The sequence below is a fragment of the Condylura cristata genome, unplaced genomic scaffold, assembly GCF_000260355.1.
Source record: "Condylura cristata isolate star-nosed mole 26May11 unplaced genomic scaffold, ConCri1.0 scaffold00018, whole genome shotgun sequence".
Classification (NCBI taxonomy): domain Eukaryota; kingdom Metazoa; phylum Chordata; class Mammalia; order Eulipotyphla; family Talpidae; genus Condylura; species Condylura cristata.
The window spans coordinates 5,340,116-5,367,778 of record NW_004567119.1 but is presented as its reverse complement, the minus strand read 5'-3'; the positions used below and the strand labels follow the sequence as shown (position 1 = coordinate 5,367,778).

General features: G+C 42.8%; 1 protein-coding gene across 1 annotated transcript in view; it reads right to left on the bottom strand.

The window, feature by feature from the left end:
- The window catches only part of IL15 (interleukin 15), a 42,780-nt gene extending 15,325 nt beyond the window's left edge, over window positions 1-27,455 (bottom strand). Inside the window, exon 1 of the mRNA XM_012726810.1 lies at window positions 27,147-27,455. The gene's annotated coding sequence lies outside the window, so the exon portion shown is untranslated. The remainder of the gene's footprint in view (window positions 1-27,146) is intronic.
- Between the last annotated feature and the right edge of the window lie 208 nt (window positions 27,456-27,663).

Sequence of the window (27,663 nt, the reverse complement as noted above, 5' to 3'; positions counted from 1 at the left end):
ACATACCCATGAAAATGGATGTTCTGCTTCTCCGCTACATTTGCCTTCAAGTAACTTTCTTTTAGACGGTGGAATTTGACTCTGGTGACGCAATTCCCACAGCAGTATGCTAAGGGAACCACCAAAAACACGAAGTCAATCAGAAAATCACATCCTAGGTTTCATGAGGCTTCCATTTAAGGACGACCATGTGAAGAGTGAGGACGGAAGACTGAGAAAGCCAACGTTTTATAAATATGTAGCACACAACAAAAAGACAGGTCAGTGAAAGCTTTTTTTTTTTCCTCATTGCCAAACAACTACTGATGCTGGCCAAAGAAAGTAGGACTCTTGTTATATTTGTATCTAGATGAAGAATGTATATAGAGGGAAATTTTGTTACCATCTATCCCAAATGCATTCATTCAACAAACGAGGATTGCCTACTTCAGGGCTCTGAGGAATGTACCAGAATGGTTATGGTCAAGGTCATAGCTGTCTTCATCGATGCCACAGTCAGGAGAGAGACGAGCTCACAGCAATGACACAGGTGGGAAAGGATCTGCTCACACCTTGCAACACATGGGCCTTGCCTGGGGCCGGCTTTCTGCAGGCCTGGGGCTACAGAGTGACCAGGGTGCTTAGGTGAGAAGCTGATGTGTTTCCAGCCAACTAATTAGCAGAACTAATGGCCAGAAGCTAAGACTTTCTATTGCATTTTCAAGAAAATGAAAGCCATTCCATAGAACTAGAGGCCATGCTCAATATACGCAGTTGTCTATAAACTGGAATAGTTTTGCTCTGTTATCATTGTTTTTTAATTCGGCAATGCCAAAGAGGAAGCAGTTAAATATACTTCCTGTTTTTATGTCCTAAGTCTTTTTGTTCAATCTAGATCCTGTTGATACTTACAGTGAAAAACTCCCAAGACTCTAATGTTTGAAATACCTTGTTTCTAGCGGAATGGACAAGTCTGTCTCTCAAGTGTTCAGACATATTCTCCAGATACTGTGCCATATAAAGCCACTGAGACAACAAAACAGCAAAGATCAATTTAACAAAATGTCATTTTGTCGGGAGGCCATTTAAAAAGTGAGGAGACTAACTTGTCAGAAATGAGATTAAAACAAAAAAGAAAGCAAAATCACTCTTACCTCCACTCTGTGTTTCTAAACCTTGCTTATGTGCCATGATAAGAGGAAAACTGAATTTTAAAATATCTATTGTTTTGGTCATGAAAGAATAAAAGTGACAGCTCCTGAAAGAGAATTTACTTACCAATGACTGAAGACAGTGTAATGATCAACTAATGAGTCTTTAAGGGCTCAGAAATGATTAGATTTTTCTTATAGACACAGATAAATCTTTACTCTTAATATAACAATTACAAGGTGTTAAAATATTTCTTAAATATAAAAAGTAATTGCTCTGAACCAATGGGAGGCCTTAAACTCTCTTACTTCCTATTGTCCTCTGCTCTCGAGGCTAAAATATAAAATCAAATAAATAAATAAACGACACCACTGCTGACCACTGTACAGAACCAAAATATTTGTATTTTATATAATGTGAAAGCCTCTCACGTTTACAGAAAAGGTCACCACTACCCTCCCACCCTGCGCCTCGTGCCACGTGACTTGAGCTCTCCTCCCGAGAAAGGTGGAGTTTACTTCCCCTCCTAGTTATCTGGGCTGGCACAGTTCCTACAACTTGTTATGACTGAGAGGATGTAACAGAGATAATGAACAAAGTCCAGGGAGGCCCTAAGAGGCCTGGCCCCTGTCTTCTCCACCTTCAAATGCTTCTGTTATCAAGCCCATGGGGTGGCTGAGTAGAGAAGCCACGTGGAGAGCAAAGCTCAGACTGCAGCCAACCAGGCACATGAGCGAAGGATTCTTGCATGAGTCCACAAGGGACCAAGAGGAATAATGAAGTAGTGTGGCTTTGAACGACTGGGAGGTTTGTCACACAGAAGAAGGTACCAGACTCACTGCAAGTAAAAGTGTAAATAACAAGCTTCAGGAATGTGTTGGTAATCTCTCGCCAAGCACTTCCTCATCCAAATTATAAAGCCTTTTAACCTTCTATGTAGCACTTTGTAGGACTCCTCATGATCTCGATTCTTTCTAGCCATAACCAGAACCATGTGAGCTAGTTATTACCCAGACATACAGAGGAGAAAACAAAGACCAAGTAGTTACTAGTTAGTAAGTGCACCCACGAAACTGAGTCTCCCTATGAGTCTATGAACTTCTTCAGGTAGAGCTGCCTCTCTCTCCTCTCTCTGTGTCTCAACTACATGTGTGGTGACTAACAAAGAATGTTTTTTATTTATTTTCAAGTGTGAAAACCTATCATGTTATATATTTTTAATCAGTGAGTGGATGGATGGGTGGATAGATGGATGGATGGGTAGGTGGGTGGGTGGGATGACCAGCTCCCTCCTCTGCTATTTTAAATATTTAAGAAATGGATACACAGATTGACACCTCTTATGCCCAATCTCTCTTAAATCTTTCCACACTCAAAACAGTGTTTTGACTATTTTTTCACATGAATTAAAGCTGGATATCATTGTCTTTTTCTAAGTAAAATCCAATTTATCAATAAATTCGCTCATAATTTAGTGTCTGAAACTGATCATCATGCTGAATTTATCTAAAAACCACTTTCTAAAATATCTTAACTCTGCATCCATAGAAATACTCTACTGAAAACGTTTATCTGGAACAAGGCATTATCTTAAATAAAATAAAGAAACTTTGAAGTTGTGACAGGAAAAGATTGCACCTCTGTCTGGAATACCGTTGCAAAATGACTTGGTCAAATTTAAGATCAATAAATTCGAAAAGGAATGTATACATACTCATCAATATTCTAACTGAGGAAATCAATGAACCTATCCACATTGGCTAGGTAAAAATCGTCATTAAAGTGTACCATTGATTTTGGTCAATCTCTACAGAATTAAATAACTCAAATTGTTTTTATTAAGCTGTTTCTACATACATTTACTTTGGTCAATTTTATATATACCCTATCGTTAAAACATAAATAATTCCAATTTCTTGCTGCCAAGTGCAGTGGCTGTAATTCTCATGGCCCAGTCACTTATCACAACGCTCTCATCAGCCAGAGGCGTCGCTTTTTGTCTGTGACACCCAGTAAGTGAAAATTTACTTTGCGTTCATTTCCAACAATTTAAGAATGTTCTTAAGCTAGTATGTTAAATTCCAATTTAAAAAAAGGTTATAAATGATGTATACTAACTTGGTGGGACTTACTTTTGTATCTAGTTGATAGAAATTCTTAGAAAATAATTTTCTGGGGCTCAGAAGAAATAGGACAGGGTCTTATTAAACCTACTTTGGGGGGAAACTTTTAATATAGTGTTTGATTCTCACCATAATATTCAATTTTAATGAAACGATTGCATATTTCATGATGCTCACTTACGGTTTTTGAGACTACAGATATGCTAATGATTAAGAGACCCAAACCTCTTGTCCCAACATCGCTGCCAACATTTAGTTCTTTCGCAATAAGCTACGGTAAGGCTGTCAAGCAATAGTTTTATGGGGTAAATCAGGTTGTGCTTGTTTGTTCTATACTTACACTTTTTCTTTTGGTCACAACTACGTAATGTTATAAATGATGATAACGTTCTCATCATTTTAAAGCCGAGATATAGAGTAGTAAAGTCCCTTCCCCAGAGTTAGAGTCAGAGCAACAGCAGGGCCGGGCCCAGCAGCTGGTCACAGCTACATTCTCACACTCTCTGCTCCTCTCGTAACTAAACCAGTATCACTTCCTATCTGAAAAACCCAGCTTTCCTAGACTTCCACCTTGGAAATGAAACTTGGTCTCCTCCACCTTGGGGAGTGAAGCCAGCATCTCTGAAGGCGAGAAAACCAGTTGCCCGTAAGACCAGAAAGATAAGCAAAGCTAGTGAATGTTTCAGCCAGGAGGGTGGGAAGGCTGGAGAAACCACGGCAGAGGGAGGGACCTGTCTGGCTTCCCCAGCTAGGGGCTGGCACGGGAGAGTGGCCTGCCTGCGAGTGCATTCGGGGACAAGGCTGAGTCCTGCCGTCCAGTCGGCTTTGAAATCCCCGCTGGAGACCCACAGGAAAGGAAGCCTCCCTCAAGAGGCAGCCAAACATAACAGAAAAGCCTTGCTGCGAACTGGGTAGGCAGAAAGGAATGGGAGAACACACCCAAACCTCCGCTTTGGAAGGAACCCAGAAGGCTCTGCCACAGCTTACAAGGGCACACCGAAGATAGGTGAGGAGAGAGAGGAAAGAGCCATCGGTTGGCCTGGGAAATGCCATGGGGAGGTGGCAGGAAGGACGGAAGGGAGGGAGGAAGGAAGGAACAGTTCAAAAGCTGAGCAGGTGAGGGAGGCCAGACTCAGGGCTCATGTGCGTCTTGGCCAGAGAACGTTATTTCTCTTCTTTTTTATTTTTTAAAAAGATTTATTTATGCATACAGAGCTGGAGTACAGGCCAGAGGTGTAAGGATGGTGAGAAGATTCACCAGAGATGAAGTGGGGAGCAGATCAGGCCAACTGATGAAGCACACTGCCGAGGGGAGCAGCGGGCAGGTCAGGAGTCTGCAGCACCATGTGGGTCACCTCCGGGGTGGGGGATTGAACTTGTGCTGAAGCAGCTGTGCCAGCTTGCAGTGTTGTGCTTTAACCCTCTATGCCACCAGGGAGGACAGAGAAAGTATCTCTTAACAAAGGTGTAAGTATACTCTTCAGCACACATGCCACACGTATTATCTCTATGACAAAATAAATCTTTTAAGAGCTTTAATAAAATTACCAAGTGCTTTAACCACAATTATAAAAATTGATACAATCTTAAATGGAATTGAATAATAATTTCTTGATGCAATCAAATCTTTCTAAATAAATGCAAATCACAAACTACAGCAAATCATTGTAGATGTCCCCATTGTATTCAGGGATAAGAATAAGCTACCCTAGTGCTATTTGATATTTTCCTGATAGTTCGGGTTAATACAAATAGGCAGAAAAATAAGAAATGATAGTCACAACTCTTCAAAGGGATAAAATGATAGATTCTACAATTATTTTATTAACAGAGCTAAGCAAATTACCTGAAACATCATAAGAACTAAAAAAGTAAGTTCTATGAGATGGTTTGGAACAAAATAAGTGATAAGTAAAAATTAGGTAACTGATAATTGCCCTATTAATCATTCTACAGCTTAGCAAGATGTAGAGAAAATTAGCTAATTAACATTAGTGACAAAATTATACAATGTGCAGGAATAAATATGATAAGGAATGTACTAGAACTATAAAAAATCAATTAAGTGAGTTGAAAGCAGAAAATTGAATAATTTGTGAAGTGTACTTTATTTCTGGATGAAAACACTTTATATTGCAGAGATAATATTTTTTCCAGTTATTTCATAAGAAATTAAATTGGAAGTGAAATTGACATAAGAATTAACATAGAAAGTGAAATTGACATGCTGATTATTCATACGGGAAAAATCCATGGGTGAAAATAATTTTGAAATATAAAAGTAGTAAAGAGGAACAAGACCAAGTAGATGTTAAAAATGGTCACAAAATGAAAGTAAGTTTGCTCTCAAGTACTAATTCATGACTCAATGAAACACTGTAACTGAATCTAGAAGCATCAGGTAAGGGGATATCTATTATTTAGTGAGGATTCTGTGAATCCACTGATTATCTATCTAGTGGGAAGTTATATTTGTTCTCCCCTCATATCTAAAAAATTCCCCTTATCTAGAGAAAAATGGATTTAGTCAGTATCTGGTTTCTGGATACACTTTAAAGCAAGTGTTTAAAAACTCAACAAACTCAGACTGGTAGATATGACAAAATAAAAATTACCAAATTCTGTATATAAGAAAATTGAGAGGTTGAAGAGACTAAAGAGAGTGAAATATGTTAAAATACACTGATACTTTATATACTAAGGCACTGTAAAATACATCAAGAACATAAAAATATATCTAAAAAATATAAAAAATATATCTACCATATGATCTAAAAATTCCACCTTTTATATATATCTGAAGAATGCAAACCACTAATCTGAAAGGGTTTGTACACCTACATTCACTGAAGCAATGTTTACAATAACCAAGCTAAGTGACCAAAGACAGATGGGAAGATTAGGAAGACGCGTTCTGTATAAATAATGGAATACTACTCAACTTTTGAAAAAATGATAACCTCTGGCAGCACAAGGGGTTAAAGCACAGCACTATGAAAATGATTAACTTGTCGCTTGCAACTGGATAGAACTGGAGGGAACTAAGCAAAATAACTCAGAAGGAGGAAGACAAATACCAGATGGTGTCAGAATGTGTTGGGTGTGGCGTGGCCTACTCTGGAGAGTGTGACCCTACGCCTCTAAGTCATATATAATGTATGCCAATGGTACCTGAATAAAAATATAAAATAAAGAATATATACCCATAATAAAAAAGAGCTTCAACAGGTAATTTTAAAGAGTGCAATACAAATAGCAAATGCTACTTTAAGACATTGTATGTCTACAGTGATCGAGAATACAAAATAAAATGAGATGGGACTTCTCATTTCAAAATTTTCAAAACAATTTTAGTTTATATTTCCTCCTGTAAAGGCAATATATTCACATGGCTGAAAAACAGAACAAGCAAAGCTATTCATTGAGAGATTGTGCTCTGATTCCTGTGCTTGTTCACCTTCCTTCCCTCCACTCTTTTCTTATTTAGATGATCGTTTTTATCCATTTCTGTCTCACTTTATCTAGGAAAAAATAATATAAGCAAGCAGATGGTTTCTGGTCAGGTTTTAAAACAAGTCTTTAAAAACTGTAAAACATAGACTGCTGGACTTGACAAGATAAAAATTAATTTCTGAAAGTTAATGTATAATGAACAAAATTATCAAAAATGATTGCAAGTTTCCTTATGAAATGTAGAACAACTGAGAAACATATATTTAGAGCCCCATTCTTGAATAAAAGAAACAATAACAGTGTGTGTTCAAACACACACGACCAGTGCTCTACACAAGGTTGAATATTTTTTTTGAACTGACATAATAATTGTATTTCTTCTTCATGCAAGTTACTGACTCATGGTTCTTGCCAAGGCTCCCTTACTTTGTTTCCCATGCCATCATTTCTAAATGTTCTTAGTAGATTAGAGAAAAAACTTCTGGTGATTTTGATAGATGCAATTTTCCAGTTTATCACTCATAGGAAGGAATTCATACTTCAGAATTTCCCCAGAGTAATTTTTTTTTAATTCCAAAGGAATTTTTTTAAAAGGTTTATTTAATTATTTATGCATGCAGAACTGGGGTACAGGCCAGAGGCACTGGGGCAGTGAGAGGATTCACCAGAGACAGAATGGGGAGAGATGAAATCCACTGCTGAGGGGAGCAGTGGGAGGACCAGGAGAGGTCTGCTGTGCCATGTGGGTCACCCCTGGGGCAGGGATCGAACTCATGCTGAAGTGGCTTTAGCTTCTTAGTGCTGTGATTTAACCCGCTGCGCCACCAGGGAAGGCCCAAAGGAATTTTTTAGTGAGTTAGATTTATCACTTTTTTTTTTTTTTTAGATGCTAGAATTAAATAATGACTGGGAAATTTTCAGTGAGATTATTTTGGGTTTTCTGAGTATTAAGTCATCAACAAATGGTTTATTTTCACCTTCTTAAATGTTGTGTCTCACTTCTTTTTCTTGTCTAGTGTTGCTAATAACCTTGATGCATCATCACTAATAGGAACAAGAGCTGTGAACCCTTAATTCATTTGCACTTTTAATGAAAACAAGCACTGACTCTAGCATTTTGCCATTATGTATAGTGTTGTATTGGGTTCTGTGTGTGTCTGTGTGTGTGTGTGTGTGTGCCATACACACAGAGTATGTATGGCCCTTTGTCAGGGTGATGCTGTTTAAAACAAACTCGAGGGCCCTCCCTGGTGGTGCAGTGGGTAGAGTGGAGCACTAAGAAGCTAAAGCCACTTCAGCATGAGTTCCGTCTCTGCAGGAAGTGATCCACATGGCGCAGTAGACCTCTCATGACCTGCCCACTGCTCCCCTCGGCAGTGTACTTTGACGATTTGCCTGTTATGTCTCTGGTGAATTCTCTCACCGCCCATGCAACTCTGGCTTGTACCCCAGTTCTGTATGCACAAATCAATAAATCTTAAAAAAAAAAAAACTCGACTGCATTTTTCTCTTTTTTTCTAAGCATCTTACATTTTATCAAATGAATAGTCAGCATATACAGAGATTAACATACGCTTTTATCCCTTAGATCAATTAACATGATGAATTCTTTTAATAGAGTTTATAATCCTTCATTCCTGGGATGAATCTTACTTCATCATGATATATTAGTTATTTAATGAGTAGTTAGATCCTTTCTGCTCATAATTTTCTGAAGAGTTTTGCACTGATATTGAAAAATGAAATTAGGAATTATGCTCTCCTTTTGAAAAACTGACCAAACTTAGTCCATGATATTCTCACTTCATGAAAATATATTGAAAAGGTTGTATCCCTCCAAAAGAGTTTAAGCCATGCCTGAGTCAACTCTTCTTAAAAACTAAAATTAGAACATAATATACTAATGATGCATGTTGCATTATCCTAACAAGAGTAACAACTTTAAAAAGACACACATTATAATGTTTAAGGTACCAAGAATCAAATCACATGAATTGACAAGTAAAGAAAATGAGCATAATAAAATACTATCCCAAAAGAATGAGAGGTGAGGGAAGAGATGAGTCAGACAGAAAAAATGTCGGATGGAAGATGTGAACACAATGAAACCAGAAGTTAGTAAAAGTGAACTAATGCCTACATAAAGATAGAGGTTGTCAGCTTGAATGAAAGCAAAAACGTGTTGTTTATGATACACACACTTATATTATAGGAGAAAGAGAACCTAAAAGTAATTAAGGGAAAATCCAGCACTGAGTGGAATCACCCTGGTGTGCTCTGGGAAAAGCAGACTTCAGGTAAGCAACCTTGTTGGAAAAAGGGGGCATTTCATACCCAGGAGAAGTTTGCTCTACGGGGCTCATGAGAATCCAAAATATGGCCTCTCAAAATGGTATTTTCAATCTCATAAACTAAACAGATCTAGAGAAAAGGCAAATTCACTATTACTGTGAGTTATTTAAACTGTTTCTCTTAAAAGCTAACAGAAAAGATTCTTTGAAATGCAGCAAAGATAGAGTAGACATTTAAAAACAATAAACTTGATCTACCTGTCATATCTGGCACATCAGACCCAACAGTGGCAAAATCATACTTTTTTCAAACCCCGCTGGAAAGGTTATCAAAGACTACTATCTGTTGGGCCAGTAAACAAGTTATTCCAAAACTAAATGTCCTGAAATTAGTCAGTGTTTGTTCTCTGACAGAATCCTAGCTGAGAAGCCAATGGAGAGGCTAGCTAGGGAATTGATTGCAAACGAAGCAAAACATCTTTGAGCAACTTATGAAAAAGGAGAAACTGGAATGGAAATCTGATAAAGCATAAGACAGGTCATCTACTTCTCTTAAGTAGGATAATTCCAGGAAAGCGAGAGGAAGCGAACGTGTTAAAGAAGCAGGAAAGGGAAAAAGCTAAGGGAAGGTAGGTGTGGGAGGGGTGGCCGACTCCCGAGCGCCACCCCCAGGCGGGCTCGGGGCACGACGTAGAAACTCCTGCCTCCGCGGGTCAAAAAGAACCACACAGCCTTCTGAAATTTTGAAGTTTCTCCTTTGGAATTTTTGACCAAGCTTAGGTGTCCATGATAGTCTCATTCATGAAAAATTTGCAAGTGTGTATTCCTCTGGAAGAGTTTAAACCACACTGCAAGGCGTCTTAAAAAGTTAAAGTAGGCCCTCCCTGGTGCGCAGCGGGTTAATGCACAGTACTGGGAAGCTAAAGCCGCTTCCACATGAGTTCGATCCCCGCCTGCCCCGGAGGTGACCACATGGCTGGCAGACCTCTCCTGACCCGCCCGCTGCTCCCCTCAGCAGTGTACTTCATCAATCTCCCTGTTCTGCTCCCCACTGTCTCTGGTGGGGCTTCTCGCTGCCCCTGAGCCTCTGGCCTGTACCCCAGTTCTGTATGAACAAATAAATAAATCTTTAAAAAAAAAAAGTCAAAGCAGTAACTGGAGTGTAATGTACATTCCACATGAAGTATGATAGGCACAGTAAAAAGAACATTTATTTTATGTATGGACTACCACATGGAAATGCCCCTGCTTGTTGTTAAAAGTAAATCTATCAGAGCCTCTGGTGGCACAGAGGTTAAAATCTCAGTGCTACCAAGTGACCACCAGTCAGGGAGCTGACTGGGGCACAGCAGACCTCTCCTGTCTCCCCATTGCTCCCTTCAGCAGTGGATTTCAGCAGATCCATCTGTTCTGCTCCCCACTCTGTCTCTGGTGAATCCTCTCACCCCCTCCCACACCCCTAACCTTCACCCCAGTTCTTGTATGCATGAAAAATAAATCTTAAAAATCTATAAGCATGTTTCCCATCTGTTTTTTGTTTTGTTGGTTTTTTTTTTTTTTTTTTTTGAGGCGGTTTGTACTTGACTGCATGTGATGTCTTAGAAGTTTAGAAGTTTGGCTACCCTTCTGCCTATAAATGGACCTTGAGACTTTGGAAGTTCTACTGGTACAAGGTGCGACCAGACAGCTTTGGGAAGGATGCTTTTGGCTCAATGAAAGAGGGAGAGACATTGGCCAAGCGAGTCAGATTAACCCAATCAGCCCTGGAAATGAAAGGGTGACATGTCCCAGACATACTACCCTCCCATATTCAATTTATAAAATATCAACATGATATTTTATGCATGCAGCAAAATGATAATAAGCACAACCACCCTAGAAAGAACAATACAATAAGTAGTCCTTTAGTAATTGCATTCCTGATGGTAATTTTTCCCACCTTGCAGTTTTCTGATGTTTTACTGTTACTCTAATGCGCACACATTATCTTGATCATCAGAAAACTATAAAGAAGAAAATTAAAAGCTAGAGATAAATAGAGCTAAAGTTGGCTACTCACAGCCACCAGGCCTGTAGGTTGCAGCCCTAGTCCAGAAGAAGAGGAGTGGAGGTTGGCACAGAGCTGAGTCCCAAGATCTTAGCCTCTCTCCAGAGTCAGCTTTATGTCTATTCTCAGAGCACATTAGCAAAAACAAAGACAACCATGATAAACACTGTAAGTGGGATTCACTGACACAAATGTCATCACAGTCAAAATTTCTTCAGTCTGGAGCATTATCATTACCCGAAGTAAACGAAGTAGACGCTGTCTTCCTGGGAACAAGTCTGTAGAATCGGAGATTTTCTGAGTTCTTTTCATAGTAACCTACTAAGTAGCTCACTAAGAATATCTCACACCTGGGTACCTACCTTTACTATGCTAATTAATGAGATACATGATGCCTTTATTTCCACCTGGACTTAACCTCCAGCCCTCCCTCATCTCAGATGCGAATAGCTACCAGTTCCATGAAATATCAAAATGCCTCTGTGGTGAAGCACCAAGAAGGAAGAAGGAAGCAGTGAGTACAAATTGAAGAACTGGGAAAATTCCAAAATAAAATAAAATAAAATAAAAACCAGAAAGCACCTAACAATTATGACTTAAAAACAACTGAGGGAAGTTTCCTGCAGAACTGCTTGAACATTTTGTGTACAATTCTATGTAAAGAGAATTTCCTTATCATAGTTTATTTGCCCAGAATAGGTCATCATGGATTTTTTTTTAAATGTTTACTCACTTACAAAGACAAGACAATTCAGAGTTGTGTTCATTGTAAATATGTCCTAAGTTCTGTCTCTCAGCATCTGAAGGGCTCTTCTGCTTCTTCATCTTTGATGCCTCAAAGGCGGCAATAGTATGTTTACAAGACTGTTGCTAAGTCACTCTTTGAGTGTGGGGAATTCTTAATAACAGTTATAAGAAACAGAGCAATTTCAAGGAAGCACATACAATTGAGGATGTCTACTTAGTACATAAACATAGGCAGCAAAAGGTACTTTCATTTCCTTTTATATTGGCTTTATTATATTCTAATACCAGAAATGATCACACAAAAGGAATTACCTTTTTCCTCCCAGGTTTCTAGTAAAGAGTTCCTTTACCAAGTCCCTGTTTAAGCCAATCCAAACACAAGCTACAGAATTTTGTCTGAAGAGGTCAATTGTAAATTATAACAAAGTAAAAGTGAAGTGTGTGTTTATCAAAAGGAAAATGGTTGCTTGGATTTCCATTTTTGTGGTTTTCTTTTGGCCCAGTTCTTGAGATGAACTTGATTTTACAATATTCTCAAATAGTTTCCAAAAGTTTCAGTGAGTCATTCAAAAAATCTGATTTATATTATTCTTGAATATCCTTGCATTACTGAATTCACTCAGAAATCTGGCATTCGAGAAGAAGTTATTATTTCACAAAAGTCCATTTTAAACTAACGCCAGAACGTAGCAGGAAGTGAGAGGGAGAATTCCATCATCTTTTGGCCAGACCTGTCAAGCCATGACCCCAAGGCAGACCCCCCTACAACCTGTCTTCGTGAACAGTCTCGTCAGACATTCATGCACACACATCTCAGTTGCTTTTAAGTAGTGTGTCAGAGGTAGTTTAGCTCACAAAACCTACACTTCTTACCGCCTGACTCTTTTCAGCAGAAAATCTGCCTACCTCTGTATGCACAATATACTTTGTCCTCAGAAAACGCTTTAAATTTTCTATGAAAGCCAACATATTCTTTTTTAACCGAGACAGTAATTTTTAAAATCCCAAGTACACAGAACTTCCCCTGATTGCTGCCTCTGCCTTTCATGGCTAATAGAGAGCTGGATGACGTCATCATTCTCGACATCTTACTTCACAACCTCCCGCAGCCTGACGACAGGCTAAAGCTGTGACATCACCAGTGGGACACATGATGGGACACTGCTTCACAGAGCTGGCTGACCAGACAGGGGAATAGGTTCTGTAGGACAAAAAGATTGAGGATTATGGGCTGAATTATCCCTTCCTTGGATTAATGATCACTTCACACCCAGCGCCTGCTGGGAAAGACAGGAGGACTCACATGAAGAAAGCTAACAGAGTTTCACAGTAATTTCTCACTACTGTGAGAGCTAGAGAAACTGCAGATGAAGAAACAACTGAAAAGAAGAGCACGTTCTGGGCCCTCCCTGAGGCACAATGGGCTTAAGTGCAGCACTATGAGCTGAAGCCACTGCAGCACAAGTTCAAGCCCCCGCTGGGAAAGTGGCCCACATGGCCTGGCAGACCTCTCCTGTCTCACCCACTGTTCCTCTCAGCAGTGAATTTCAGTAGATCTGCCTGAAATTCTGCTCCCCATTTTGTCTCTGGTGAATCCTCTCACCCCCCCCACCCCCCGTACCTCTGGCCTGTACCCAGTTCTTGCATGCATAAATAAATAAATGTAATAGCACACTGTCTTAAAGTGCCTCCTGCTTTGGCTTTCCTATTATTGACATATGACCAGCAGCATTAAAAATACCTGGATCTGTATTGTCCCAGAGAGTAGCTGTCAGGTGGCTATTTAAACCAGCATTTTAATTCATTAGAATAAAAAGAATTTTACTTTCTCAGTTGGGCCAGTTGCATTGCAAGTCCTTACATGTGATTGGGAGCAGCCTCACTGCACCTCGCCAATGCCTGTAGGCGACAGCTCAACACATGGATGTATATGTTATGTGAACATTGTCACCCTTGCAGAAATTCTGGACAGCTCTGATGCAGGCAAGGGAAAGTCTTCGGTTCCTGATCTAGCTGGACTGAATTCCAACTAAGCCTCTTAATAGCTCTAAGGTTTCTTTACCCGTAGAAGCAGGGTGAGTGATAGTCCCTGCCTCATTGGATCATTGCGAGATTCACGGGGCTTCATTCATGCAAACTACATGGAACAGACCTTCAGAGCAGTGAGCACTGGCAAAGTTACCTCTTTGTAACTGCGAATACCACACCTCACTGTGAGCCAGCACCCAGCTTCCCAAAGCGACTCCACTCTGCCATAGGACTGGCAAGAGGAGGCAGCCACATCAGTGTCCTTACAGCCTGGCCTGGTTTGCTGTGCCTCCAGCCTGACCCTCTCCCTTCAGGAGAGTCTGGTCCCGAACGTGTTTGCTGGAGATGTGGTAGGTTTGTATTCTGGCGTAAGCTCACCTTGGGTCAAACACTGAGCACAAAGTTTTTCATACTTTGGATTGCAGTGTTCTAGCTGAGAACATACCCCACAATGTGATTTTAAAATTCTCACCAAGCAGAAGGTGGTCAAGACTGCTGTGAAAAGGATAAGGTGTGGCAGAACTGAAGGGGGAAGAAAACTGAGGATGTCGATGAGGTGGTTTCGCGAATTTTGAAGAATATGAAAGTGAAGATGGGGATAAGAAAAATCAAGATGGGGAAGAGAACATGAAAATCAAGATGGGAGACAAGAAAATTCAAGATGGGGGATGAAAGTAGGAGCCTAAGTGTGACAGACGAAACATATCAAAAGAAACAGAGAGAAAGCACAGCTAGATCTTCATAGCTTTAGCTCTTCCAGGATTAAGAAATATTTTCCTTTCATTGCAGACCAAGCCATTCTCTTATTAACTGTGGCTTCCAAGCACAGTGGGCCTGGACTTAGCAGTGGCCATTGTGGCCTCTATTCCTACTGGACCACATCTTCATTTAAGAGGAATGCTAAGTATATAAAATATGTATATGTATAAAATAAATTATATAAATTTAATGAATGTTCTCAGCTTCCAAGATGACATTATTCAAATTAACTCTTTTTATATATTATTAGCATATATAAATTTAGTGTATATAATTTTAAAATCAAAAATATATATGGAGAGCTCTTTGGTGACAAAAGAGCAGTTAAAAGCAAGCTTAAAAAAAGCACAAAGTCCCCAAGTTTGTGTTTAAAAATGAATGTTCTTTTCAATTCTGCAATTATTTATATTAGAAGACCTAGATAAAAATTATTCCTATCATAAAAGTTAGCCAATCATTACTAAACAATTTTCCAGTACTGCCACTAGAGATAACTATTTCACTATTAAAGTGGGTGACGTGATTTATAACAGGTATAATGGCACCAATCTCTACGTGATTGCTTGGTGCTGCCACAGAAGACACACCAGATCTCTTGTAGCATGAAATGCCGTAAGACAATTTATAATAATGCACATTTCTTATTACTTGCTGATAATAAACTATCAGAGAAAATGACAGCTTAATTATATCACACCGCTCCCACTGGCAAATAACCAGATTCAAACATTTTTATTGTTTCTCTTCAATCCCTTACAGAAGCAAAGAGGTACTATCACCACAGTCCTCGAAACTAGCACTTGGGATTAAGCAAAAAGATTGAAGGCAGAACTGAACGTTTACTAAACACAGATGCACTTCCAACACCCGGCCCCTCGCACCCTGTTCCCTGACACTTTCACTGGAGCTAGTAGTCATTCTGCGTCTAACATTTTGCTCTCCCTGCTGACCAGCTCCCTGCTATCCTCATTCCAAAACCTTGGCTTTTTTGTGAAATGATCTTTACCTTGAATGTCGATTCTCTGAGTCCTCACAGTGGTCACAAATCATGTTTCTGAAGTTATGTTTGCTGGGCTCCTTCCTGACATGTAAACTAAACTTGCTGTGTCTCTTGTGAAACCAAGAGACAGGCTGTCTCCATATAAAGTCACTAGGCAATGGGCAGAGAGCCGGGACCATTGAGTTCGTGTGTGGTCCATGTGACCACAGGCCTTCTCTCCCCTGGACAGGACGGCAGGACTCATGTGTCATTTGCAGCATGCCTGGTTCACTCCATGCATGCTGTAAGGGATTGAAGTCACCAGAGACACAGCTCCCGAAGGGCTGCTCCAGACGACGGACACAGCCAGCTTTCATGCTTCTCCCCCTCTGGTCGTGGTCTCACTCAATATTCTCATCTAAACAAGCAGTTACCAAATGACGCACTATGAGTAGATCGCCATTCCCTTCTTCTCCTTTATCTATTTGCTTTTCATTTTTATCTGCTGTCTGTGTCTTCCATGTTTCTCAGTGTTTGTGCAAGGAAAATAGGTTAAGGAGACATCACCAACCTCTTTCTATGAGATAGTACTTTTGTTAGTCTGTCAGATTGTTGACCCTTCGTGCTGTGTGTACTACCCCAAATGACTGCATCCTCCTCTGAATCTTAAATGTCAGGTTTCTCTTGAGGGTTTTCTTCTCCTTGGGGTGAGACATCTAGAGAGTGAACATCATGGCTACTTGTTTGCACCTCTGCCACCCCTGAATAACAAAGGCTGAACTACTAAGTTATATGACCAAATTATTAAAAACACAAGAACATGCTCTGACTCATTTGACAACAGAAGAAGTTGGGAGAACTGGTAGACTATCTCATTGAGGTTAGACAGCAACAAAAAAAAATAATTATCTCCATTTAGTTGTACAATGCAGCCGTCCAGGTGAGCAGCAGTAAATGCATCACCACCCTGTGCCGGGACCACATGTACTCATTTCTACAGACAAGGGGTCTCCTTGGACTCGGGTAAACAATGAGTGTGTTCACCATCTTTACCGGGCTCCAAGCAGAGCATCACCTTTCCACTCTAGTCATCAGTAGGAAGCTACAACTTCCAAAACAGTACCTTAAGGGACCAAATCCTTCTTGATGTAATTTGGAGCCTTCCTAATCTTACAGGATGGACTGGAAGCTTAGGCACTTAAATCCTGCTTCTATCTTCAGACAGACATGTGACCAGGGGAGAGTATGTCATGTCTTAATCTTGGTTTATCTTGAAACAAGGAGGCTGTTGAGAGGATGTCTGAAGTCCCTCTTAGCACCTAAGTACATCACAGGTTAGTTATCAGTATATGAGCAAATTCATCCATGTTAATCCTAAGAAGCAAGAGATTTGGTAATTGAGGGGATTCCTAATCATCCTCATTTTTCCAAAAGAAAATGAAAGTACAGAATAACAAAGTATTGTCAAGTTTTAAACAATGGGGTAAAATTGAGATGGCCTATATCTTTTAATATCCAATTTCATTCTTTCTTAGTAGTTCATTCAGTTAACAAGGAGCACAAAGCATAAGTATTTTGCTACCTCTCTATCAGCTTTGATATCAAAAGAAGCCTACTTATCTTTAAAATTTGGGACTACAATATGGGGTTAGGACTCATGTATTTATAGTAACTAAAAGACAGTATCAGTAGGTGTGATTTTTTTTTTTTAATTCATATCTTAGCTCTAACTCTCCTGCCCTTGCATCACCACCCAAATACTGCAACTGTACAACTGACTGGGCTCAACTCATTTTCCAAAAGCTACCTATTGGGCCAGAGTAATGAAAGAACTCACAGAAACCCAATAAGCACTTTCCTACTTTGGAGGAATGGGAAGAAGGTTTCATGACTCCATCACACTGTTGGTACATCACTGCATTCTTGCCCAATGTGGCCCAGTAATAGCAACGGTCAAGATCATCATGTACTTACATATCTACTTTTCTTGAACGAATCATTCAGCTTAATGGAGAATATTCAATCCCAAGCAGTTCCTAGAGAGGTAAAGAACCACCTGGCTCCTTCCTTGGAAATCACTCTGTAGTTTTCAGAGAAACAGATAGTTTATGTAATATCATATGATATTCAGGAACTAAAGGCATATCTGTGAAAATTCCTTGGGAAGGAGAGGGAAGTGTGTCTTGGCAATCCATAGCTGGACAGTCAGAAACCAGAAGAGAAGAATGAGATGAGGAGGAAGTTTCTAGTGGCCGTTCCCTCCCTTGGAAGGTAGGACTGATAACAGGCCTAGTATTTGCTGGCTGCGTCTTAGAACCTAAAAAGGGTAACGATGCAATTACCATAGCCACTGCACCCAAGTAACTGCTCACTTCATCACTACCACTAGAGGAGGGGGACCTGCAACAGGAAACTGGGGGTGGGAGGCAGTTCCTGGGGGCTATATTACTGGAAGAATAGAGAGTGATGGTGTTTTCAAAGTTAGAATGCAGCATCAGGGGCCCCTCCACCTGAGGGGTACCCCACTCCAACACCCATGGAGAAATGTACACTCGAGTCAAGGGTTTGTCTCAGGGCTAGTGCTAGCCAGTGAGGCTCTCAACTCAAGAAAGAGGAGCTTACAGGGAAGAATATATAGTAGTAACTCTATAAAAGTCAGATAAAAAATAAAAGAATGTATGCCAGATTGGGGGAGCCTAGTGAAACAGAGAAAATAAGAATTAAAAAGAGTAAATACTTTGTATAGTAGTAACTTGGAAACGTGAAGCAGGAGTGAGAAATTATAAAGAAGCATGCCGGGGTGATAGATATAAAAACATGAGTGATCAAGGGGTGCATCCAGGAGGTAGGGTGAATGCCGGAATGAAAACCGTCAGACAGTGACAGGGAAGGAAAGGGCGACACAGAGGAGGCAAGGTGCTGGAAGCGCAGTGGACCAGGAAAGAGAAGGGGAGTGAGGGAAGACTCAGGCAGCCAACAGAACTCTCAGTGGTGCTGTACTTATGGTCTGGCAAAGAATAAGGGAAATAGGTGAGAAAAACTAATTAAGATTTTCCCCCAAAATTATTGACCTAAAACCTCAAAATAAAGATCATAGCGTGACAGAGAAATTAATTATAAACAAATGACCTGAAGGTGAGTGAATTTGAATATTCAACAATATTCGAACCAAAGAGAAACCACAGGAATGTCCAGTAAAGCAAGCAAAGGTCAAAGGGACAGCAGGCTTCTCGGCTGAAGCAACACACAGGAAGACGATGGAGAAGATTCCTAGCTACCTAGAATTAGATATCAGCCAAGCCATTATTGCAATATTACTATTTCTCAGGCCTAAAAGTGTGTAGACAAAATAATATTTTAACCCATCCTGTTTCAAATAATTGCAGGGATAAGCAAAAACTATTCTTGGAAGAAAATATAAATAAAGGAGTTTATAGTTTACTGTTGTCTAGAGAAGCAAAACATATAAAACACTTCGATTACTGCTTGGCGGATAATGACTACTCAGTAAAAATGAGCTGTTACTCTCATCGCTTTCAATAATCTACTAAGTAATTGCACCAACACAGAAATCCTCCTGGTTTCCTGAAACTAAAGGAAATGCAGTTTAAAGTTCTGTAGCGAGTATGTTTACTAGAGATTTTTTAACAGGTATGATTTATTTATTCATTTGTTAATTTTTTAACATTCCACCTATTCTTATTTTTATTGATAAAAAATTTTCTACATCCATTAATATTATACTGATATGTGTGTCTTTCTGATGGGGGCCCTTCTCACAGGTGTGAGGGGGGGCATCTCATTGTGGTTTTGACGTGCATTGGCCCTATGTTAATGACGATGGACACTGTTTCATGTGCCTCCTGGCCACCTGCATGTCCTCTTTGGAGAGATGTCTACAAGTACTAACAAGGGTGTGTGGAGAAAGGAACCCTCATCGACTCTTGGTGGGAATGCAGACTGGTCCACTCACTATGGAAAATAGTATGGAAGTTTCTCAAAATATTAAAAATCTTAAAAGTTTCTCAAAATACTAAATTATTTTTCTCAACAAACAAACAAACAAACAAACAAACAAACAAACAAACAAACAAAAAACCAGCAATTCCACTCTGAGGCATCTGCCCAAAGAGCATAAAACACCAGTGTGAAGGGTTATGGCTCTAAAATCTGAAAAGTTTTGCTTATTAATTCATTGCTTCACAAAACATGAACTGAAAGGATATAAGACAATCTAGACTTTGTAGGGATCACGCTCGAAGCAGGTTATGGAGTGAGTTTGGCTCAATGGAAGGCGCCACATCACTGTATGAGTCTGAATACCACAGCAGAATACCACAGACTGAGTGGCCTGAACACTAGAGATGTATTTCCTTACTGTTCTGGAGGCCGGGAGTCCAAGATGAAGGTGCTGGAAGGATTGGCTTCGGGCGAGATCATTCTACGCTGGATGATGGCTCCCTCACCATGGCTGCTCACAGCCATGCCTCTGTGTGTCCTGCTCTTCATGGGAGACTAGTCCTCTGGGGTTGGGCCCCCATCCTTCTGCTCTTGTGTAACTTGAATTACCTCCTGGAAGCCTGTCTCTGAGGTTCAGAACCATCGGGGCCACAGAACTTGGACATATGGATTGGAAGGTGGAGGAAACAACTTATCATCCCCCTAAGCTGAGAAAAATCTGAATTCCAGGCTCTCCCTGGTGGCGCAGCAGCTAAAGTGAAGCACTGCAGGTGAGCCACAGCTGCTTCAGTGCAAGTTCGATCCGACGCCCCAGAGGTGACCACAGGGTGTGGCAGACCTCTCCTGACCCGCCTGCTGCTCCCCTCAGCAGTACACTCCCTCAATCTGGGAATACAGCACGGTGCCAGAACTGAAGCCCCCACACATGATACCCCATGTATCGAGCCTTCTCCGACCTCCCTTGACCTGGAGTCACAGCAGCTGAGACCACAGAACTATGGAGTAGACACAGTCCCAGTCACGGCACCCTACACCACTGAACTGGGGAGTGGCCTCTCACAACAGCGATCACAACTGACACGGATGTGAGGCCGGGCGGGGGGCACCCAAGCAGCAGCAGGGCCACTGTAACCGAGGCAAGACCCGCGGTGCGGGTGTCACTGGGGCTCGACACAGGGCCCACGCGCCGCATGGCTCGAAGATGTGGGGCGATCAAATCGTGAGTGGTTGGAAAGTCCTTCGTTAAAACCTCGGAGCCATTTGAGGTAGACCTCTCAGGCCTGGGGCCCTCCTGCGGGAGCGGACTGCAGCCCAACCAGGAGCCTGCCTCAGGGGGTTGTGAGTGCATGTTTGTAATGGAGTGAGCCTCAATAAGGTGTAGAGGACGTTTCCCAGAGTGAAAAGAAAATTACACTAAAAAAAAAAAAAAAAAACCATCGGCTAACCAAGGGGGAAATGGCCCCCCAAAGGTCCCCACATCCTGCTCCACTATGAAACTCGGGCTATTTCTTATGGGGAAAAATAAAGACTCGAAGGGAAAGCCCAAATGTAAAGCTCAGCCCCACGGAACACATGGAGGGATGAAGGCTCTCTCAGAGCCACGAGACTCTGCCACGCGCCTGGCCAGGTTCTAGCAGCCCTGGTCCATAAAGCTCCTTCACACCTCCCATTTTCCACTCCTGAATGCCACTGCCTGCTGCAGGCGCCCTGTCTGTCTTGCCAGGGTATGTTGGGGGCAGCGAGGAGGCGACGGAGAACCTATGAGTTCACAGGTCTCTGTGCTCTAGAAACTGTACCCCAAAATTTCACTCGCAGGTAGAGATTTAACCTAGAGAAGATTCTGGGCTTTACACTGTGCCCGAAGCCATCGCGGTTTAAGTTAGGGGGGTTGGAATCAGCCCCGTTTACATCTGACTAACCTGGGACCAACACCGTGTACAGAACACGAGCCGCTCTGGGCGTCAGAAGTCCCGGCAGCCCCCCACTTCCCAGCCCCCCACTTTCCAGCCGCCCAGCCGAGGCAGCGTCCCCAGCAGCGCAAGGGGGGGCGCAGTCAGAATCCTAAGAAATGAATTACATTTTAATAAAGCCAGTGGGTTGTGGGGTGCGTTGTCTTTGACTTTGCTTTGTGGCTTTATTTTCATGGAGTCAGGCCAGCTAAGTGAAATGTTCTGGCTGCTGTGTTCTGTCAAGAGCAGGTTGAGGTGTCGCACCGGGAGACCAGCTCTCCGCGTGACTGGGATGGACCAGGAGACGTGGCCTGGGCCCACTGGCCGGGCCGTGGCGAGGAGGGTGGGACGCGGGGGTCTGGCAGGCACAGCGAGAGGATGCGGCGGAGAGTACCTGTGAGGAGAGACGGAGACCGGGAGGACAGCGCCCGGAGAGACGGACTGGCTGAGTCACACGAAGAGAACGAAGCTGCGATGAAGGCAGAGGCAGAAAGCGCAGGAAACAGCTTTGGGGATGAAGCGGGCAACCCAGCGCGCCCTGGCCATCGGATCCAGGATGCCCGGTGGACTGTGCTATGGGCGTGGACCTGAGGAGGGGCCGCCATCAGATTCGCGCCCTGCGTGATCAGTGCGTGAAGATCCCGAAGGCCGGGCCTGGATGGACGGCCCGAGAGGGACCACTGGCAGCCGAGGCCTGCCGACGCGTCTTCAGCCTCCTCCCTGTCCACAGGTGAGGGAGGTGAGGAAGCAGGACAGCCACGGAATCCGGCGCTGGGGAGGACAAGGAGCAAGGGGCCGGCGCAGCCGCACAGCCCTGGGGAAAGCCCCTGCCGCCCACTGCCGAAGAGACCAGGGAGCGGGCGCGGGGCCGGGCCTCTGGTCCCCGTTGCCTCTGACACGTGGACTTTGAGAGGAACAGTGGGGCTGACACCCGGACTGGCTCAAGAGAGAAGGAGAAAAGAGGAAATGGGAAAAGCACGGCTGACCGACAGCGTTCCTAAGAAAGGAAGACCTGACAGCAGGCAATGCTAAGCCCCTGGAGTGGGGAAGTGAAGACCCGCCGCCGGCCTGAAACCAGGAACAGGCAGGGAAGGAGATCAGGGACCAGGGCAGTAGGTTTCTAGCTGGCTTCCTTCTCTCTACTTTGTGTTTCATCAGTAAATCCCAGCCAAGACTAAGTGTCAGAAAACACTCTAAGATTACTATAATCTCTCACAACATACTAGGTCATAAACAACTACATTATGGAATGTTCTAGAACCCTAACACTATTCTGCTGTATCAGGTATGCTTCTTACCTGTTTTACATTCCTCTGCTTGGCCGTCAAACTTTGAGTGACCTGTCAGAACCCACCGATGGTGTGACCAAGGCTCGGTGGGACTTAGGGACACATGGCCCCCTCTTTATTTTAAACATCAGCGTAGAGACGACACCTACCAAGGTGAATTTACAGAGATAAACACTATCAGAAGGAAATGCAGTGACAGCACTACATGAATGCATACGAGGGAGATCCTTCTGCCAGGGCAGAAGGGGGCAGCACACGTCAGAGAGGGTGGCGTTCCGAGCAGGACGCAGGGAGGTGGCCAGGGAGTGGCAAAGGTGCCCCTGGGGAGGCTCACACGTGCATTCAGAGCATGGGAATGTGACCGGAGCTGTGGCGGGCAGAGCAGATGAGGCTGCAGAGGCATCCACACCGCTGGAGCACTCTCTGGGGAAGCCCCTGCAGCCAGTCACCTCACCCCACTTTGTTTTAAGTCCAATGAGCCACAGTAATTCAGAAAACCAAGAGTCAGTGATAGAAGATAAGGTTGAAGTCGAGCAAAGATGTTCACACCCCCACGACTTTCCAAGTTTGTTGTGTGTGTAGAGTTGTAAATGCAGGCTTCCAGGGCCGCGGCTTACATAGCAACCCCGCTTTATAAGCAATGTGCCAGGATGAGCTGGTTTCTAGCAATTTCTATGTTCCCACTTCCTCGTTCATCACCACCCATATCCCGTCTTGACAAAGACCTGGCCTCCCCCTTCACGTTCAGTCTCAACAGGTGCCCTGCAGAGGGTGTCAAGTGCAGGGGGATTTGAAAGCCATGGTGTTAGAGGAATCTTCTGCAATCAAAACTTTGACACAAACACTGACCTTATTTAATTGAACCCTATGCATTTTCAAAAGTTAATTCGGGCCCTCCCTAGTGATGTAGTAGGTTAAAGTGCAGTGCTGCAAGCTGTCCACAGCTGCTTCAAATTGAGTTTGATCCCCGCCTTGGAGGTGACCCACATGGCGCAGCAGCAGACCTCTCCTGACTCGTCTGCTGCTCCCCTCAGCAGTGGACTTTGTCGATCTGCCTGTTCTGCTCCCCACTCTGTCTCTGGTGAATCCTCTCACTGCCCCTGAGCCTCTGGCCTTTACCCCAGTTCTGTACACACAAAAAAATAAAATCTTTAGAAAATCAATTATCATAAATAATTGGATGACTTTGGTTAACTGTGGACCAGTAATGCTGAAGATAACAAAGAATGATTTGAACAATAAAATGGCTTATTTCAACATTTCAATTTGCATACGTATCTTTATTGCTAAGGACTAAGGAGAGTCAAGAAGTTAGAAACATACATCACAACAATTTTAACTATAAGATGTTCCACTAAAACTAATTACTGAAACTTTTAGAAGTCAGCGCTGGCAGTGAACAGGAAGGTTGTTTCCGAATCCTGTGAGAAGACAGATGAGCAATTGCCCCAGGAGGATTCATTGGGCAAGTGGGACCAGGAGGTCACCGGGGTAAGCAGCTCTTTCTCCACCGACCTCAACCCTGGTGTTTTCCTCTTTACTCTCAGTTTCAGTTCCTCTATTTGAAAAATTACTTTGTCACTCTCCTGATTTTGCGGCAGCCTGTCAGCTCTTGGAGGAAACTCAGCATTTGAAGGAGAAACAACTATGGAATGTTAGAATGTGATCAGCTAACTGGCATTCAGACTCATGGCCAGCGTGGGGTCCTCTGTGCTCTCCAGACTCACGACAAGACACTATTAGACAATGAGTGGGAGAAGACCCTGGGAAAGAATGTGGCCTCACCTCGTTTTCCATTTCTGATTCTACCCTTGCAAAACTTTATTAAAAGCAGCTAAAATTCTTTGATATAAAACATACTCTCTACACACACACACACATATGGGCATATACACATGTGTTTATCGTTAATTAGTAAAGTTCACTGTTAAAGACTTAGCTGTGAACACATTCCAGGACTGGAAATGCCCTCACTATTTCCCGATGAACTTCTGCACACATCCATCAGACAGGATAGCAGCAAGCATTTCATGTTTATTCAGTCCCGATAAACTTACACAGTAATCTGCAACTTGCTATATGAGCTAATATCGAGCTAAAGAACAAAGTTGACCTCTTGCCAACCCCACACCATAAAGCCTTCCAAAAAAGGGACTTCCCAGTAGCTGGCTAAAGCACCTAGGTTGTGCTGTAATAGAAAAGGCTTCTCCTGTGATCTCACCATGAATCACAGCTTTCCACTTGCACTGGTGAGCAGAAAACTAGGAGACACGACACGTCAGTCCACATTTGCTATCTGCCCGGCTTGAGCCACCAAAAATAGTGCAAATGAAAACCAGGTTTTCATCCAGGAACCATGAAAGAAATTTCTCCAGTGAACCAAAGACATGTAGACACCCATGTGAGTATTATCCAATCAAAGATAATCATTAAATATATCATTAATAATGTCAACTGTATGCAAGTTACAGAAGTGTTGCTTTAAACTAGCATTCTATCATTACAATGCACGTCAAAAATGAAATAGTGGCTGATGTGACTGTCAACTTTGGGAAGTATTTCCATGGGGGCAGCATCCTTCAGAAACATGATCTCACATCTGTGTGGTTGGAATCCCAGTTCTACCTCGTTCTAGCTCTCTAACTTTGGAAAAGTTAATTACCCCAGGCTGCCAGGCCCTGAGTTAGACCATTTAGTGTTCTATCACCACACAAGTCTATTTGGATGAACTTTAAAAAAGCATATGTGCATGGAACAGTATGCAGTATAGAATTAGAACTCAATAGATGTCAGCTATACTATTATAAACTGTTATAGAGACAGAATTCATCACTAGCCTCAGAAGAACAGTTACATAACAAACAGCACTTAACAGTAAACTCTGAGCGTCAGGGGGAGACAAGGAAGCATTCCAAGTTTTCAGAAGTCATTTATATCATTAATAATATTCAAACTGTCTGGGTTCAAGATGCATGTAAAAAGCTGATTAGTCTTATGGATATTTATTCTCAGACCAAAAAAAAAAATCTATCACTTAAAGTTTTCATTTCTGGCCTTTGTTCATGGTCTCACTGACATTCCCCAGAACCAGCAAACCTGAGATGGAGAAACTTCAAGGGACTCAAATCCTTCAATTATCAAAATTTAGTTCCAAAATCTAGTTCCAGGATTTCCCCCAATCCTCCAAGAAAGTTTCCATATCAAGTTTTCCATGACAAACCTCCTGTCTTGCCACCTGGTTGCTGATGTTTCTAAATTTCACGGGTTAAAGAAAAAGCTTCAAATGTCTCTCTTAAACCATCCACTAGCGCACAAGGAAATCCCAACCAGTGTGACAGCTCATTTAAACCAGGTCTGAGGCCCTTCCCCAAATCAGCAGAGAGCAATGATACAAAAGGATGGAAGGCTGCCTGAAGACTTTCGGAAGGTGGCGGAAGACCACCCTGAGTGTGACTGAGCTTTACAAGGAAAACACAGAAGGAAGAAAACAGACAAGCCATTGACACACCATCAGAAGCCTCCAGTGCTTTCTGCATTTACCTGCATGCAACACATAAGCATAGTCCCTCCTTTGTAAGCCCCACTAGCTACTACTGTGAGTGCAGTCCCTTCCTTTTCTGTTCTTTGAACCTCTGTTCCACTACCACACCCACCACACTGCTGGTTAATAAAACCACAGGAGTTTGAAAACGTTTGAGTAATGGATGTTTTCAGTAGTTTGCTGTGCAGCCTATGGACAGCAGGTCGACCCAACTGTGCATATCTTATTGGTCTATTCAGTTAAGTCAAAGAGCCTCCTTAAACAAACACCTAGCACTGGAGGTCCGGACAATGCCATTTCCAGTGTCATCACATTAGAAAGTAGCATTAAAAATATAATGGAACGCAGCCAGTAGAAATCACTTTTCTTCCAGTTTCGAAACTTTTCAAGGATCTGTTGTGAGCATGATTTCAGAATAACCTTGCTTTCCTCATATTTTGAAATTTAATAAAATCTTCAATGCATGGAATTACAGAATTCTAGTTGTGACATTCAAAGGTTATCATCAGGTACTTTTTGCAAAATGTAGTCTCAACACTCGAAGAATTAACTGGATTGCCATGTAAAGTCACCTGCAGGCAGGTTATTATTGTTCCTACAAGACTCCTGAATCTCTTTCCAGTTTCTAAGGTGGTTTTTCTACAAGAGAAGTGGACTTGTCCAGAGTTGTAGCTAATCTTGGAGACCCAAGTCTCTACCTTTCCTGCCAACCCCTCTCCGGAGGAAGACAGGTGTCCGGCTCAGAGAAAGGGACAATCTGATTTTGCAAAGATAGAGGCAGATGCAGAGCTCACACGCACTACTTCGCGCCGGCCAGCAGGGAGTAAAAGAAGCGAAGAGCTGCGGTACCTTTCTTGAACCTCCTGAGCTGGATTAACTGCAGGACTCCGCGCCGGGCGGCCCCGACGGCGTCTTCCCCGGAACAGGCAGTTGGGTGCTGGCAGCCCGCGCGCCTCGCCTGCAGCCTGCCAGGCGCGGAGTCAGCCTGGCAGCGCCCAGCGATGCCTCCTGCGCGCCCGGGCTGCACTGCCAGCGCGGGGCTCCCGGGCAGCTGCGGGGCGCAGGTGGACCCGCGCGGCACCGGCCAGGGCACTAGCAATCCGAGCGCCTCTGGACAAAGGTTTGGCGAGGAAAGCCCGCGCGAGGAGTGACGGAGCAGCAAGGGGGAAACCCGTAGCACCACGGAACACTGAAGTCACGGTCAACACCATCGGAGGGGCGGGGCGGATGGAGGGGACTGGTGGGTCCAGCCCAGCAGGGAGGGGCCGGGGCGGAGGCGCTCAGGAAAACTTCCCCAGCCCTTTCACCCCAGCACCGCCCGCCCCGAGCCCCGAGGCCCGCGCAGTACCTCCATGGGGTCTGGGCT